Below are 14520 nucleotides of genomic sequence, written 5' to 3'. Positions count from 1 at the left end.
GCTATGCGTAGAGAGCGCTAGCTTGGCTTCGAGGCGACATTCATTTGTTCCCCTCTCTCTCATCGGAGATGAAAATTGCATTTTATGGATGAAAATACGGCTGTGCTCCTCTCAAAAATCTGAGTATCGCGATTAGCACAACCTTCATAAAGTGGGGAGCCTATCGACTCTCACCGGATGATTCATTAACGCTACTGTTCATTTGTTTTTCTGCAATCTTACGATGAAACAAGTTTCCTCACTGTCGGGAATCCTCACGGTATAAATTGGTTTTTCTGGTTTCATAATCCCCATCATACTAAGCAGCTTCACGTGAGAGTTCTGTGACTGCCCGTAAGGTACCCGCTTAGTAGCTTTGTTTTTGTTATCATTTCATATTAGAACCACTTCTCTGAAGCCCATTCCTTTTCGGAAGAATCGATGTTTGATGAAGAAAAGAGTGCGAGAAGATGGGAGAGTGCAACAATTTCCGTGGATTTCATTTTCGTTTGCAGTTTCTCATATTATGGGCAACAGATGAGATTTTCCTTCTTCAAATCATGTCCATCCTGGGAAAGGAGTCATGAAAACATTTTTTCGTCTCAGAAGATCACATTGATGAACACTTGTCTACCTAGGTTACGCTAAGAGCTTTCTTACTTATAATCAACGGCCTACGCTTTATTTACTGATTCAGAATCTTTGTAACCTTGTGGCTGTTCATGTTGCGGACTACTGTCCCTTTATTCTTTTGTCTGGTAGACTGGATATTCTTCGAGTATCTTGATAATGTCCTCATCCTCATATTGTAAAACGATAATTTATCCATCCTGTGAATCTTAATCAAATATTTTTATCGATGTGTCTGACCTACTTCGAAGCTGCAATGAGCCGTTATTATTTTTAATGTTCAGAATATAAGTTTCCACACATTGGCGAGACTGTGCATTGCAAAGTGCACTATCTGGTTGTGTACATAACCTCTACACTCTTCTCATTTAGAACAAAGTATTCAGTATTATAGCATTTAAGAAATAGTAACCGTAGGGTACCCAAAGGCTACAAAAAGCACGAAATAACTTTTTCGAATAATTAAAAAAAACTTTTAATCTGAAAATAACCGATCATATATATTTTTCAAGCATCCAGAACCACGGAATACTTCTCCAAAACCAAATTACTGATTGAAAAATATTTTTTACGCATTAATTGTGAGTTGAAAGCGTATCTATGATCATATTTTTGTTGATATGTTAAGTATTTACAAAATGTCGCACTTAGCAACCTAAATAAAATACCCTGGAAAATGTTTCCATTTTGCTTTCTCTTCAAACAAATCGATGGCTATGAATACAGGGCCAGTGAATGAAAATATTTCTGGTATTATTTGCAAGCAGAAATTGCTCATTTTTAAGAACAAATGAAGCAATTCACAGAGGGTCAATCAATCATGGAAGATAAAAGGAAAAGGTTCATTTTTGTGACACTTAGTAGCCTATACTTACGTCAAGGATTCAAAATTGGAAATAAATTTTATATCGCCAGCTTTCGTGATTGAAGCTATTGATAAGCCTAGTTATTTCGTGACTGATTGAGTCTTTGAATTTTCTGATTTATTTTCCTGAACGCATAGCATAAGCTGTTTCTAATGTAAAAATTAGTTGAAAAGAAAAATCACTATGTGAATAAAATTAATTATCGGGCTTCGCCTTTATTTCATATCTCAGTTCCAATTCGTGCCGTCCAAATTGGTTCCGCATTACATAATACTCCTATCCTTTAAATTTTCATCAGTAAACCATGCAAATGAATCTTTGATTTTATCGCACGGAACGGTGAACGCATAAATTATTGGCTCTATCAATGTTCTTCGAAACATGTTCAGTGGCTTGCCTTCATTTCAGTTCAAACTCCTTCCTTCCGTTAATCCTGAAAATTGATCGCCACTCCTTAATCTTAAAACGCTGTTCACGTGCAATGTAGACGCTGTTTTAACCGAACGAGTGTCAGTCGAAACATGACTGTCGCACCCCGCGCATCAAATTTATCACTTGTTTTCGCGCCACCCTCAAGCCGCATTACGAAAATAGATTGCCCCGCTTGCGTTTAAAACACCGCTCGTTGTCGGCACTGTTGCGACCGACCGATCGTTCGACACTTTCAAAGGCGCCATATCCCCACCTGCATCGATTGCGCTATTCATTGACGGGACATTTTGTCAACGGAAGAAAGTGGAACCGAAGTTGCGACTCTCTCTCTCGTAAGCCCCTGGGTACGCACGCCGTCGCCGCCCGAATGAGATCGTTCGCACGTAAATAAACGTGCCCGCGAACACTAAATATTGCGAAATTGGCAAACACTCTCGGCGTGCGAAGGTGGTATACCACGGTCATGCGTTCCGTCCCCACTCCGTGGGGTCCGCGAGTCGTGTATTTGCCATTCGAGACCCGTCTCTATCTCTAACTTCTATTCCTCTTCTCGCCCCGTCCTTGCCTATCATCTAGTCGCACCCACCATCGGTGTGCCAGCTTTCCCCACCCACAGCTCCTTTCCTAACCGTAGAGCCAACCTCTCTGTGGACCACTCTTTGGCTTCCCTTGCTAACACTTTCAGCGTGTCTACCACCCAAGGCTTCTTACTGATGAGGATTGAAATGTTCCAAGACAATAATTCAGACTGTATTGGTGCCCTATGAGTCGATTTGTTTAATTTTAACAATTAAAATTACATTTCAACCCGTCAACTTTTTTGTATCCAGGAGAATTATCTTCATGCTCTTCCGTTTGAAGCGCGTTTTTGTATCCTCAGTCCTCACTATGACATCGATTCATCGAGATTTTTGGACTAACTATGGCAGGATTTTTTTCCCCGAATAGCAAATTTATCTCACTCTATTGATCAAACTTGATTCCTTCCGTGTGATATAATTTTTATTCATTTCTAGGGAATTTTCGCTTATTTCCTGTCCGTGGACTTACCAGCACCCAGCTCTTTTCCTTCAACATACATTTTCTTACCCCTTTAATTACCCTAAAGATAAAGTGACCATATCTTGGAAGGGATAAAGCGGGACTCACAGTGTACCAAAGCATTTTCGCGCGCGAAATTTTTGGAGTAGGGTATTTAAATTTTAAACATTGCCATTTAAAGTGGTCAGGTTATTTAACAATGGGAGACGTTCAAATATTCACTTTATTGTGTTTTTTACGGTTAGCTAAATGTAGAAATTTAAAAAAAGACAAGTTAACGTCGTAAATGTCGGATACCTGTTTTCCCCCCTCCATATTCTTTCGATTCAGTATCAGGATAGAGACAGTAAGATAGCTCACTAGCACCATTAGTGGCATAATTATTTATTATTTACTGTTGTTTTTGTCAGGGCAACAAATTTTTAAAATGACGCAAAATAAAAGTTTCAGTATTTCACACAGATGCAAGACAAAAACCAGGACATTTGCCTGTCCCGGGGAACATCGCGGGGATACCGGGATAAGCGTTCTGAAAACGGGACTGTCCCGGATAAACTGGGACGTATTTAGTAAAGAGAGAGTTTATCTGCAGCTGCATTGTTGTATTGAGTATAATGTACCTCGTAAGGCTCCTTGATTTCGTGAATAAAAATGTTTGTGGTTAAAAAAAATGAAGTCGTCTATTTATCAGGTACTCTGTGGTTTTCATGTATAAAGGGTCAATATTGTGAGCCAGCTCCATATCATTCTTTCCTAACCTTTGGATTGCCTCCCACCACTCTTTGCCTTACCGTTAGAGGGTATCAATGGATTCTAATTGCATTTATGCAATGGGATTTTCCGATAGGGAGGGCATAACCAGCTAGCGCCGTTTTCATTGGGTGAGTGTGACGGTGTGATATGTGAGAGTGAAGTCACCGAGCCCGAAAAACTTTCGGAGGATGTCCTGAAAATCGGCCTGTGGCGTCTTCTTCCTGCCTCCTTAACTGTCATACTTCCTCATTCCTGCTCCTCCAAGTTTATCGCTATCCCAAGGATCTGTTATTTATTGCATTGCAATCCATTTTGTAAAAGCATCAAGTAATGTTTTCGCTAGCACTAGGGCCCGCCCGCCTCTGTGACGGTGCGGGATTCCTCATCTTTTCCCTTCATCTCCTTGGAGGCGTCGTCGGGCTCCTATCACGGCGGCGCCTCCTTCCTTTCTCCTTCCATGTCCTCCCCCTTCCTTGGTGTAGAGGTGAAAAGCGAATAGTTTACTGGCCCCGGAAGTGTAACCCCGTGAGCCCGCCCTGGTGTCTAGTTCCAAGTGTATCGCAATCCAATTATTATTGGTAAACTGCAGTCCTCAATTTCTCCCTATTTTCTGCCAGTTCTTTTACCTTCTTGACAGTATTCTTCCCCGCATCCTTTTTGATCTGTCCTAGGCTCTAGTTCCTTGCTCTTCCTCTGGAAACTTTTCCACGAATTTTACCGTCCACTTATTTCCCACGCAATTGCTGTTTCTCATTACGAGGACGACCATCGTGTTCTTCTTTGGTGTACATTAGTTATACATGGAGCGATTTACAACGTCTGCTCATACCTATCCGAATATGTTTCCTGCCGTCAACTGAGCAAAGGTTGCCCTAGATGCAATTCGACTTATATGGATGGTTCCAATAATTAATGCTAAAATAAGAGCAAAAATTGCCATTTTTTTTAAAGGTGATGAAGTCGATGTGGTGGATCACCTTGTGTTGTGGGATGAATTGCAATTTTTCTGAACAATTTTATGAGACGATTAGCATCGATACTCTGTATCATTCTCGAAAAAGGCACCCCCAATAATTTTTAACTAGTGGAAAATTGTAATTTATTCATCAATAGATTACCCATTTTTGATAATATGCTATTATCTGCATTAGAACTTACGTCTGTTTTGTATAACATTCTTGCAGGCTATATTATAATGCAGTAAAGCTCCGTTTTATCAATTAATGAAATGAAATATACTTTTTTATTAAGGCCAATTTAACGCTGAATCGTAAAGCTTCATTTTCAGTACTTTTTTCCTACGTTATTTCTTCACAAAACATGGGCCACCTTAAATGGAAGAGTGGCACTTTTTCGTAATGCATATCAATCAGGATTGATGTTGGATTTTTGTGTTGGCAAATAGTACGCTATCTATAATATTTAGTTCGCTCCAACAGCGACGAGGAATTAGATTTTAATTTTGAAACTCCCGGTATAAGATAGGGGTACTTCATGTACCAGATTTAACCACGGTAAGCTAGCAAAAGCGTGGTCCCCTAGCACATACTATATACATTGTACAATAACTTGACGTAGGTGACTAGTCTTACTTTAATTTATTACATCAAATGCAGATATTAAAACTTCGGAAATAAAGTAGTATTCTCATCAGTTTCCATTTCGTATAGGTACTTATATTGATTTGTTGTCTCGTTCCTGTTTTGTTCCCATAAAAGGCACAGTTTCCGCCGAAATTCGGTGGAAATCTTTGATATTTAACATTATGATAGCACTTGCCAAAATTCCACAATTCTTTATTTCTACCAACCCAGATTTTGGCACGTAATGCCATTTTCAAGGTGCATTCCTTTTGGATGATGTATATACAGGCTGTCATCCAAAATGCACATATCTTGAAAATGGTATTATTTGCCGAAAAATGAGTCGGTAGAAATTTAAAGAATGTGGAAATAGACAAGTCCTATCATTATGTTAAAATTTTTCCCAAGTCGAGAGTTAAACGGTGTTTTACTTTCTTAGTTGCATCTGTCGAACCACGTATTAGATGTGCATAACCGATGCCTCCGGTGGTTTTCTTCGTTTTTCGAGAACGGCTTCGTGTATATTGCGCAACCGGGTATGCCGCCGCCGCGGAAAGGAAGTTGAGGGGGGAAAAAACGCACCAGGTGACCGTGCCTCGTGATACGTGTATATGTGTGTGTGTTTTAATCGACCCCTCCACCACCGACGTTCTTTTTTTTTCATTTCGCCCGTATTTTATTATTTTTTTTTGCTTGAATTCGCGTTGACGCATTCGATGCTGATACAATCTCGTCTTGGCAAGCGACCAGTTGAAATTACGGAAGCTTGTTGGAGGCTATATTGCCGCATGGCATTTGAGATGTCCGCGCCATATCTTGTTCAGCGACTTCGTGAAATCAGAGGACGGACTCAGTTGAAGCTTAACGACGAACTGATGCCCTGGTCGTACAAATGATACCTAGGTACTACTGGAAGATATCTTTCACAATCCTTCGGTACCTACCTAAAACGAGTATGGTTCAATTTCACAGCTAAGTCTTTTACATTGGTGGATTTTCTGCGATTTTTAGAAAAAAATATCCGTGGTCCAGCGGTCCTTAGAAGGTTTAGTTTCAAGCGGTCATATTGATTATCGTCCTAATTTTTTCAAAGGGAATTTCCATTTTTAGGAATGATGGCAAAGGTTTTAGACCCACGAATCTACAATTTATTTTTCAAATATATTAGTTGTAACCAAGCGATAAAATATTGTTTGCAATAAATTTGGCGGTTGCATATATCAGGAAATTAGTCTATTTTGCACTCTAGTCTTATTCCCGAGATAGTAATATTTTTTAAGACAACGAGAAATTTCTTTTGAGCTTTTAGGCCAGATTAGGCTCTCCATCATTGCCCATCGCTACTGATTCACATTAGTAGTTCTCCGGGAAAACATCAATTTTTTCATAGTGTAAAGGCCGTTTTACACGGTACACGAAATTACGCAATCTGACGTACGTGCGAAGGAGCAATGTCGTGTAATGCGGTGAATTGCTAGAACACATGCGAGAATGCGTGGATGCGAGACGGCAAAATAGCCCCTTTTCTAATTTCGTTCATGCATTCGCGCAATTCCACGCCATTTTAGAAATTAATGCAGCTCTAACCTGCGCAATTCCGTGCACCGTGTAAAAGGCTTTAAGGATTTGAAGAATGAAAACTCTGAATACTTCATGAATGTGTGTTTGGATATGTTATGACTGAGCAGCATTACTGAAATTCCGCCATGCGTTATCATAACGGTGTCTCCACACTGATATAATGTCTGTTTTTCCCAGGAGAACAATAACTGTGAATACGCCTCGGGTTTCAAAACGTTGCAAGCTTCGAAACTTTGGAAGGAGATTTAGAAAATCTCACCCGGTGTGAAACCCGAGGCGTGTTCTTTGCCAATTCTCCACATAGGTATCCAAATTCTTTCCCAAACAGACTCTAACAAGCTTCAGTGGAATAGCAGTCCCTTTCTTTTTTAGACTGAATGATTGCAAAATTTTGATGTCAATTACAAAATGACAATGATTCAGAAATGAAAGTCCGTGAGTATGCTTAGGAGTTTATTTTATTTGAACCGCGAACGAATTTGCTCTATCAAGCTTATAACCAAGCAATTTAAATCCTCATATGGCTTTTTTAGGACGAATCTCCATGACGTCCATCCTTCTGGAAAGATTCATATCATATTAACTCAAGTGCCACCTTTTCTTGAACCGTGGGAAATCTGATCCAGCGATGTAAGCGAACTCGTTCATAACTAACCAGAAGGCCTCGTTCATCCATTATGCGCAAGGTCACCGATATAAGCGGAGATTACATGTCTCTCTCACCAGCCTAAATGAATAGGTGGTGCACATCGTCTTTGGTGAAATTCTAACATCCACGATAGGTAATCATTGATAAAATGATTGATGAAGAGTTCTCGGAAATAGTTCAGGTTGTATTTTATGTACATTTTGTACGTATATGTTTCACGGACAAGTTTATCGTATCTCGTAATTGTTCTTCGCGAGCACATAAGACCTCTGGAGAATGCTGCATCCAACTGCCATTCATGGTATAAAATATCTCCCCGGGATTCCAATTCTTATCATTCCTCTCAGGGCATCCATCTTCGGTCTTAGACAATTTTATATCTTAACCCGGATGCATCTCGCCCCTGTTATTTTTCCTCAGCTAAGAACTCTACCAAGGCTAGTTTCAAATGACTCTAGGGGGCTAATTACTTTGGCGAATAACATGCTGCGCACCATGACGATTTATTATATTGTTTCTAACCTTGGCCACAGTTAACTTAGCAATATTATGTACCTAATTCTTATATTATAATATTTCTAAGTAAGAATGGAGTTATATGTTCATAACGACACATTATTATTCATTTTAGCGTTTCAGGTGAGAAAAAATTTTCTTAAAAACTACGTTTTGCCACTGTTTTATCAGATTTATTAAACAGTTTTGGCCCAAAAAATGTAATACCTCGTAATATCTGAAAATATGCGTTGGTACACTGTAAAAAGTAAGCATTCATTAATTTACATACAAATTGCAGCCAAAAATGAAAATGCTCGAGATTTTCCAATGATGCTTGCGCGGTGTTATCGACAAAATTAAAAGAATTAGCGCTAGTAAATTTTATATTTTACTCCATTCCAAATATATTGTACTTTATTTTAAATTCTATGTATTATAAATTTAGTGTTGTATAGAGTTTTGATACAGTAATAAGGACTTGGCTTTTACCTTCGGGACGGTCGCATGTTCATGTCCAATCGCAGCTTCTACCAGAAGCAGAGGTATTGTATCCCTGGTGTTAGGCTAAGAATTCGGTTTTTCACGTCATACTACGCTGTCTCTCACGCTGGAGGGACATTTTTCCGGATGACAATCACAATCATTACTTTTATTGCCATACTAATTCCGCAAATTTCTTTTCCTACGCGATAGTCAATGAGAGGAGACAAGTAAGGTCGAATTCCCAGCCGTCGAATCACTTGAAAGGAAGTGTACTCCAATCGAATAATTTTCTCATTCCCACAAATTCATTGTTTTATTCATGAAAAGAAATTTATTTTATACTGCCATTGTAGTCTTAGTCATAGAATTAGAATTTCATTTTATCATTAAATGTATAAGCAAAGACAAGGCAGGTCCAAAGGGGCTAGTGGATCTTCTGCTCTCGAGACAATAAATGTAACTTCCAACTCTAACAAGGGGCATTACCTTAGTATGGTGTGTTACTAAATATAGCTCATAATATCCTCACTCATCTAGCAATGAGTAGACATTGCCCTGAATCCGAAGCGAAGAATTAATAAATAACCTCTCTTTAAGTAATTTATAAAATGAGTTTATTCCTCCAATTTTTAAAAAGTACATTCAGTTACTTGTTTGCGAAAGACAATGCCTTTCTTCATAAACCTTCAGATATGCTAACGCTGCGAGAAAAACTTCTAATACTCCCACAGGCATAAAAAATTTCATCCATAATGTTTTGCAGCTGAACTAGAGGTACCATTACGCTAGGATGCCCTGATGCCATAATTTCAAGCTTGGTGTTTAAATTGAAAAATTTGTGTTTTTCTTGCTGAACATCTTCCTTTTACCTATTCTAGGGTCAATCAAATCAATTTCACATTTGACCATCTTCACCACTAAACTTTCTTCCGCGAGATTTTTAATTATTATTTTACAGATACTGTGAATAGAAATATGTACTTTTCTGAAATTATATTTAACGATTACACAAAAATTACCCAACGAGATTGCCCAAATTATGTACGGGAAGTATCGGAGAATTAGAGCTTTCGCAACAAATATTTTTAGGGTAGTGCAAAATATGCGCAAGTGCCAAGAATTCAGTCATCTCTCGGGTTTCCAAGTGCTTGGATTTTCCCTTCAGGCCTTTCCGAGATGAATTCTAGTTGTAGTCATAGACTAGTTTCTACCCAGCTGCTACGGATGATTTCGGAAAAACCCATGGACAACCTGTTTGACTAATTTACTATCGCCGATCAGCGGTGGGCATCCCCATGGAGATGTGACCCCTTTGGGATGACGGCCGCTGACGTCGCCCGGCCCTGAGTGGCGCGTGAATCCCCCAGGGCCGGCTTACTACTAGATGGAAAACGCCAAAGCCAAACCCGCGCAGTTGACGCAGAAATCCTCCATATCCCCACAAACTGGTTCTAATTGGTTACGCAAGGACAAACATATTAGCTATGCGGAGAAATGCGTCATCTAATATGAAAAAGTTCTCCTAAAATGCATCCGCAGTTCGATCATACCTGTGATTTGAGATCTTATTTATAATAAGTAGCAATGATTTGTTAGAGATAATTATTGGTTTTGCTGCGGTTGCATCCATTTTTTCTTTGATCAGCTATGTCCTTTTATAAAAAAAATTCTTTCTTTATAACGCTAAAGCCCTATCATGAAGTAAACAAGTGAGACTCAGCTGTTGGGGAAAACAAATTTTGAGGCCTAACTACGCCTTGAGTTGTGACGTAAAATTTGCAAGGAACTCGTGTATTGTAACCCATTGAGAGACCGAAAATTATAACAAGTGAATCAACGTTAATTCTCAATAACCGAAAGCATTGCTAAGCCAGTTTAGAAAGGACCTTCAAATCCTCCTGAAAAGATTTTGATTAAAAGAGATTAGCAATTTTCTTGTATTCATCACTTTGACTGCTTGTGAAAATTATTTTCTTTAATCCGTGTCTGAAAATGATGAATCTTCTCCTCTCTCTCCTCTTGTAACAGAAAACGAAATAGGGAAAACTTAGCTGAAAAATACCCGAAAGCTCAGGTCGTATCATTAATGTTCATAAACTTTTTGTTTTAGAATACACAAAAAAGTCCTTGTTGCTCTAGTATGAAAAGAATCAATAATCACAGAAAAACATTTTATTCAGGGCAGCAATTCATTACTTACAAGGTATAAACCAGTTAATAACCTCATTTATATATCTTGAACACTGCTAATACTGCACTTTCATCGTGCAAATTCGTCATTAATTGCATGAAGCTACTCAGATTACACTTAATATCCTTGAAGTAAATAATTGAATTAATATTCAAAACTATAAATTAAATGCGGTAATGTTAGATAGCGTCTATCTTTATTCAGTCTGAAGGAAACGAACCGTTGTAACTATGTTACATGAAGGAAGCAAATGATTTACAAAGTAGGCTGTTTGGATGACAGCCCAAGTAAACGCTCGTTACGAACAGGCTAATGTCGACGCATGGGTTTCTCTCTCGTCGAGCGACCAAGGATGCTCATGTTTAAATGAAAGGTAGTTGGACTTTTCCACAATAAGTGCAACTACCTTTCATTTCAATACGTCGAACTTCCACAATATCACGCCTGAATCAGTTGAACCTATAAGGGCGAGCATAATGATATTTATTAATTATGTAAAAGAAACTGTTCGAGACGACAAATTCAAAATATAAAAAAACATGCTCTGTAGTTAATTCTATTTTCATTTAAGCCATGTTCATTACCGCATCATTATTTTCTGATTTACCTGTATGAAAACAGTTTTCTACCTTTATTTGATCTTCCAATGCCGCTCTGCAAAGTTATGATTGTCTTTGTTTTCGTCGAAATGTTTTTATGAAAGTTTTAATTAAACGCTTTCAGTCGCAACGAGAGCCAATGAATTTGCTGATATGTAAAATACTGGTTAATTCGCCTTCAAAGGTCACTAGCCATTCAGTAATCCTCCAGCTTCGTGGAAAAAACTCACGATTATAACATTATATTGAGTATTATCACTCATAACTCACGAATATTATTTATTATAGGATTCTCAAGTCCGCCGCTAGAGTTGTTGTCGCATTAAAATCAGATTCCAAAATCGCCACTCGCGGCGCTACCAGTAATTGATATCCACTTTTTACGAGGAATTACACGGAAGTAATACGTAACTGAGTCAATATATCATATACACCATGCATTTTACGGAAGCAAGACAATTTTAAACCTAAAAAGACCACTCCCACTACGCTTAATGGCGAAAGTCACACTGAACGAGATACCGCTGCCTTGAAGCGCCGTCGAATAAAATTCTCGCGAAAAAGCAACAGATATAAAGCTTACCCGCCATGTTCTTGGGCCTCCTTAATTGGAATCTCCTTGGAAAAACTCTCGAAGATTTCGAGCCGCCATTTTGTTTTCCCTTTTCGAAGGTCTTGCTTCGCCAAACCGCCACTGCATTGCGAGGAGGAAGCCATTTTATGCAACTTATGTTAACTCGAGTCCGGACACTCGAACCCGCGGGCATTTTCCTTCGAAGGAAACACAATCATCGACAGCATTCTTCGCGTCATCCACTCATTCCTTGCTTGCATGCCGTCTCTTGATTTACTGCGCTCGTTCGGAGGGAAAAATACGACATTTTTTTCATCGACTTCCCTAAAGGAAAGAGGAGGTTGGGGAGAGGAATTTAGCGGGTAAACGGGAGCGAAGAAGGGCAAGCACACGTATCACAACGCCAATTTTCTTCGTAAACTCCCCTCTCCTTTGAAAATGTGGTCGCTGATGAGAAATAGATGATACGCCTTACTCTTAAACGCTCAGAAAGACGGCGATTAAGGATTGATTCCACCTAACTTTCCTATCTCACCTCGCATTTACTCGAGAGTTCACCTTTTGATCCGTCAGTGGCTCTTTTCCGCATCAAGAGATTTTTTCCGGGTGTAAATGTGATGTTGTTCTCTTGCTGAGGAGGAACGATTCAGGGGAACTGCATCGAGGAGACTGAAGTCCGTCCCGTATGAGCTTGATTGTCGTTGCCATTTTGGGCGAATTTCGAACCCAGAGCTGCTTCCGGGAGCAATTTCAAGATTTCTCATTTTGAAAATTTTCCAATCAATCATAATTATTGTGGCAGCTAAGTATTTCTTCATTAAAATTCACTCCACAGAATAATACGTAGTTTAGTATTTCCTAAATAGACCTGAACATGCAGTGGCGGATCTATGGAGGGGGATAAGATTGCTCTTTTGTCTTGCCAATGATCATAATGCCCAAGGTAGTTACCTACTGGGATACTGTTTGCTTTGCAAGGATACCTAATAATGTTACAATGAATATTGGTGGCTTGGAAAGTTTTCCATCGCCAGATATTTTGTGTTTTAAGACATTATAAATGAACAATTTTCAGTCATATGCTAAAGAGCATTGTACTACTCTTTCGTCGAATGTGTTAACATCTAAGAGGTGTATGAAGTTTAAACCAGAAGATCGTTTACTTATTTTTTGTAAAAGCCATTTGCCTTTTAATTTTGCCATTGATGCCCCCCTTGGGTATCCAATTTTCACTATATAGAATGGTAATTTTTCCGACCCCCACTACTGCTGTGATTTTGACCCTCACTTACCCCTTTCCCCCACCTTGTCCCTATCCTGGATCCGCTACTGTGAAAATGTATACATATTTGATGTTGCTTAGTAGCAACATTGGGTTTTAAAGGGGTTAATAGGTTTTCACGAATCTCCTCGGCGCAGCAATGGTTGCAGACCGATCCATTTATTTTCAGTACTTACTATACTATGTTTGCAATCACTCATCAACATCATATCATCATTTTATGTTTACAATCATGGAATAATATTTAAATGTTATGATATTTATGAATCACATGACTGCGAATACAAATTTCGAATCATGGCTCTTATTATGGCTTTATTCTTCTTGAAATTCGAATCTCTCGGCCCGTCAGTAGCGCGAGTGGTGGCTTTGAAAATCTATTAAAACACGCGGACGGGTGACAACACAACTTGAGACCAACTGCAGAACTTTCCATGTGATATTCGTGGAGCGATTCCTGAGTGAGATCCTCATGAAACGCAGGAATGTAGCTTTTTTACATCGCGGCCTTACATAAAATATATTTCCTTCAACACCTTTTGATCTCAAATTTTGAATTTAGTTACACGATGACAAAGGCTGAAATGGTAAAAAAGAACTATGCTATGATGTAGTAACTACATCTAGTATAAATCCCGTTTCCAGACCGAGCAGAGCATTAGAAACTCATAAATATGTTATTGTTAGGAAATTGGTGGACCCAACAGTCGTAATTTGGATTTTTAGGTAATAAATTGCAAAAGTTCTGAACAAAACCCTTAAATTCCGAAGAAACAGCGTAGTAGTCGGTGGCTCTATCAAGTCTCCATCCATGAAAACTAATTAAAAAATATTCCTGTTACGATTGCAACTCGGTCTTTCAATATCCCAGGCTGGAATGAATTGAAAGTGATGCTCTATAGTCACGTTAATAACACCTCAATTCAGCATGCGATATGACTCAATTGACCACAGTAGAACTATCTTAAAACTCCAAAAGGGGGATATATCCCCCACGGAAAGGAGAAGGTAATTCTAGAGTACTCTTGATCTTGACTTGTGGAATATAAAGGTTCGACTTAGAATGAAACTGGTTCTTGTTAGACTCTGCCGAAGGATAAATCGATTGAAAATGGTATTGAAATGTGCCTTATGACATTCATTAGGTCACGTTATCTTGGTGAAAGTGTGTGCATAAATTTTGCTCCCATCAATGGAGTCGTTCGCTTGAGAATTATTCGCTTTAATCTAGTAGCTAAGAAAAGTTGAGAAATTCAAGTGAAAATAGAATATTTAGAGATGAATTTGAATTGAGTGATAATTTATAGCGTAGAGACCGATACGAAGGGAAGCCTGTGGAAGGTCACTGTATAGCGAAGTTGGCATTTTCCTCTCATGCA

Source organism: Ischnura elegans, chromosome 2 (genome assembly GCF_921293095.1).
Source record: "Ischnura elegans chromosome 2, ioIscEleg1.1, whole genome shotgun sequence".
NCBI classification, from domain to species: Eukaryota; Metazoa; Arthropoda; class Insecta; order Odonata; family Coenagrionidae; genus Ischnura; species Ischnura elegans.
Note: the sequence above shows the minus strand (reverse complement) of the source record.